General features: G+C 35.0%; 1 long non-coding RNA gene across 1 annotated transcript; it reads left to right on the forward strand.

The window, feature by feature from the left end:
- Window positions 1–676: 676 nt before the first annotated feature.
- LOC133713734 (uncharacterized) lies at window positions 677–1,442 on the forward strand. The gene is made up of 4 exons (XR_009848225.1): window positions 677–718; window positions 888–948; window positions 1,089–1,137; window positions 1,230–1,442. It is a non-coding gene; the product is annotated as an uncharacterized LOC133713734 (long non-coding RNA).
- The last annotated feature ends 2,696 nt before the right edge of the window (window positions 1,443–4,138 follow it).

The following is a 4,138-nucleotide window of genomic DNA, read 5'->3' on the forward strand; positions in this document are numbered from 1 at the left end:
TTATTGAAGCTGTGCCATGGATTGTTCCAGGAGGAGGGAGATGCAATTGAAAATCAGAGAAAGAAAGATAAGAAGAAGCTTGAAGTAGAGAAATCAAAGAAGATGGTAATAGCATTTTATTCATGCTGGAGTTGCATTCTCTAGAGCAGGGTGGATAGGTTTTAACTTCCATTTGTGTTTTGACCAAAAAAAAACTTACATTTGTGTCTGCATGCATTCAGCTTGCTTATGCAATTATTTGGGTTCATCCTTTCTTCTAAATCTACTGTGGCAATGAGGGGTTGATAAGAAATCAAGCAGTGTTGCTTCGGAGCCAAACTCAAAAAGTGCCAAACTCAAAAAGTTTTGAGTGTGTGACCAAGGGCTTCAAATGACCCTTCTGATGATGAAAGAGGAACTGACAAGAGGAATGGTGTTAAGGCAAGGAACAAGTAAGCCATTGGATTATTATTATTTATTTATTTATTTTTAATTTTATTTTTTACAATTCTGTAGTATTCTTGCAAGTCTGGAGTATCTACATTAATACTCTGTCATTATGTGTGTCATTGAAGCTTTTTTCATTAAAGATTTGAAACTTGGGAAATACTGGTTAGTTTAATAACTTGATGTGTTTGACCATATTTTTTACGCACCAATAACATTTTCACACACACACCAACTTCCACAAAGTAATCACCTTTTTCTTCTCAACAATCAAAGATCAAATTGCCACAAAGTAATCATCTCGATAACCATTTCCAATATTCAACTGCCATATTACATCACATGCATCAGTTAAAAACTCTGCCATATTACATCACATGCATCTTGAACAACAAAGTTGCCATTGTCAAGAAGCCTTGCGGTATATTCTACTTAAATTCTTGAACAAATACCTGCTGCAGGACAGTTACTAGGAAGTTGAGGCGAAGGATATGGAACCTAATTAGTACATTTGATTGACTGGTATGTGATTTTCTCTTTGCAAGTTTTCCTGTTTTTCCATTTGGTTTTGGAGCTCAAAAGTATATTTGTTTCTTTTTTTGCTGGGTTGTGATTTTCTTTACTGTGAGTGACATATTATGGGTTTTGCATCACTCCAACAGAAAGACTTCTAGAATACCCATACATGTCCAGTGGCTTCTCATCTCAGAGGTACTAAATCAAAGGAGAGAACCAACTCAATTAATCATTTAGAATGTTTGTTATGTTTGGCTAAATTTAAATCTTATCAATGCTTTTAACAGGGAAACCAGTGTTGGATTAGGGAACTAGGGAAACGGATTGCCTTTTGGAGCTGCAAGAGGACTGTTAAACCTTCATGAGCAGTGTGACCTGAAAGTTATCCACAGGGATGTGAAGGCATCAAATGTACTTGATGACTACTGTGAAGCCGTAGTCGGAGATTTTGATTTGGCAAAGCTTTTGGATCACCAAGATTCACATGTCACCACTGCAGTGAGGGGTGTTGTAACATTTTAATATTTTGTTTATTATTGAAATTAAATTTGGGTGAAGTTATTGTGTGTTTAAATTCTGAATTTATTTTGAATTTTATTTTGTAACTCATGGTGTTTTATTTTGATTTATTTTGGGTTTTAATTTTTGTAACCTATGGCATTTGGTTACTACCCTATTAATTGTAGTAATTGTAGGGAGTGTCCTAAGAGCCTATAAATAGAGCACCATTTGTTGCATGCTAAAACACATCAAACTTTTACTCAACTATTCACCCATCAACCTTCTTTCCAAAATCCCCCAAAAGAGTCTTCTTTGAATTTTTTGGCCAGAGAAAGGTGTTCTTTTGGTGGAGCTTTGGGTTCCTCCAATTTGTGCAGATTGGTGTGAGCCATACAACTTGTTGTTGGGCTGTTGTATCCTGGAGGGGACAAGTCAAGAGATTTTTGGTGCACCGGCATTGTTCCGCAGAGGGCTTGAATCTCCTTAAAGAGAGCGAGATACCCACGCCTCAGCCTATTGTCAACGAGTTTCTCATATAGAAATTATAATTTTATTGTAATTTCACCAACAATTTTAAGGAGATTCAACAAGATGGAGCGTGCTCAAGAGAAACCGTTCGACAATATGGGAGATCTCAATTTGAGAAAGATGAGTATAACTATTATTTTTTATCTCTTGACTTATTTCTCATATAATGCTTATGATTATAATGAACTACTCATTGTTATTCAAAGAAATATTGAGAAGTTTTGTAGATTAACTTGGAGAGAGTTCGAAAAATTCATGCGTCACAAACAAAAGGAGATTTCCTTGGAGACATTGATCACTCGCATCCGCGTTGAGGAGGAAGCAAGAGGTCAAGATGTTCTTATGCAAGATACAAACAATGACACCTCCAAGGTAAATTTAGTATCTACCAATAATAATATGCTCAATGGTCATTTTCATAAAAATTCTCATATGCAGCCAAAGAAGAAAAATATGAAAAAAAATTGGTAAACCTTACCAACGGAATAAAGGCAAACCAAGCTATGTGAATAAGAACCAATATCCTTCTTCAGAAAATAAGCAACAATATACTTGTTGTTATGTTTGCGGCAAAAGTGGGCATATTGCTCGAAATTGCAATTATCAAAAACGTGACGCTGTTCCTCAAGCTCACGTCACTAAAGAACCATATGTGGCAATGATAACTGATGTAAATATGGTTCAAAGTGTTGAAGGATGGTGGGCAGATTGTGGTGCTAATAGGCACATCTGCTATGATAAAGATTGGTTCAAGAAATACACTCCTTTTAAGGAGCCCAAAACAGTTATGCTTGGAGATTCACATACTACTCATGTGCTTGGAACTGGTGAGGTAGAACTCAAATTTACTTTTGGTAGGGTGCTAACTTTGAAAGATGTGTTGCATACACCCTCCATGAGGAAAAATTTGATGTCTAGTTATCTTCTTAATAAGGCTGGTTTTAAACAAACTATGGAATCTGACCAATATGTGATCACCAAAAAAGGTGTATTTGTGGGAAAAGGTTATGCTTGTGATGGCATGTTCAAATTGAATGTTGAGAAGAATAATAAAGCATCTACTTCTGTTTATATGCTCTCTTCTTTGAATTTTTGGCATGCACGTTTATGTCATATAAATATTAGATATGTGGGAATCATGAGTAGCTTGGGTTTAATTCCTTCAGTGCAAAAAGATTTTGAAAAATGTGAGACTTGCAGTAAACCAAAAATTACTAGAAGGCCACACAAAAATGTTGAAAGGCATACCGAGCTCCTGGAATTAATTCATACAGACTTGTGTGAATTTGAGGGAATTTTAACTCGTGGAGGTAACAGGTTTTTTATCACTTTTATTGATGATTGTTCTAAATATACTTATATATATTTGTTGAAAAATAAAAGTGATGCTTTTGCTAAATTTAAAGAGTTCCTCCTTGAGGTTGAAAATCAATTTGGTAGAAAAATTAAAAGGCTCCGAAGTGATAGAGGGAGAGAATATGATTCTTTTGAATTCAATTCTTTTGTTCAGTCTTTAGGAGTGATTCATGAAGTTACTCCACCTTATTCACCTGCATCTAATGGTGTGGCAGAAAGAAAAAATAGAACTTTGATTGAGTTAACAAATGTCATGTTGATTGATTCAGGTGCTCCCTCTAATCTTTGGGGAGAAGCAGTTTTAACTGCTTGTTATGTGTTGAATAGAGTGCCACATAAAAATATAAAAATTACACCTTTTGAGGTGTGGAAGGGGCATAAACCAAATTTGGGTTATCTTAGAGTTTGGGGTTGTCTAGCCTTTGTGAGGTTAACTGACCCTAAAAGACCAAAATTGGGTGCTAGAGCTACTACTTGTGTTTTTGTTGGATATGCTTTAAATAGTACAGCCTATAGATTTCTTGATGTTGAAAATCATGTTGTGATTGAATCTGGTGATGCAATTTTTCATGAAGAAAAATTTCATTTTAAATCAAAAAATAGTGGGGGTCAAGAATCTAGAGAAAATGTTTTTATCCAACCTAGTTCTTCTTCTTCTAATTTACATATACAAGAAACTTATGACAATGAACCTAGAAGAAGTAAGAGAGCTAGAGTTGAAAAAGATTTTGGCCCTGACTATTATGTTTATAATATTGAGGAAAATCCTATTTCTTTACATGAAACTTTATCATCACCAGATGCAATTTTC

The sequence above is a fragment of the Rosa rugosa genome, chromosome 6 (genome assembly GCF_958449725.1).
Source record: "Rosa rugosa chromosome 6, drRosRugo1.1, whole genome shotgun sequence".
Lineage (NCBI taxonomy): Eukaryota > Viridiplantae > Streptophyta > Magnoliopsida > Rosales > Rosaceae > Rosa > Rosa rugosa.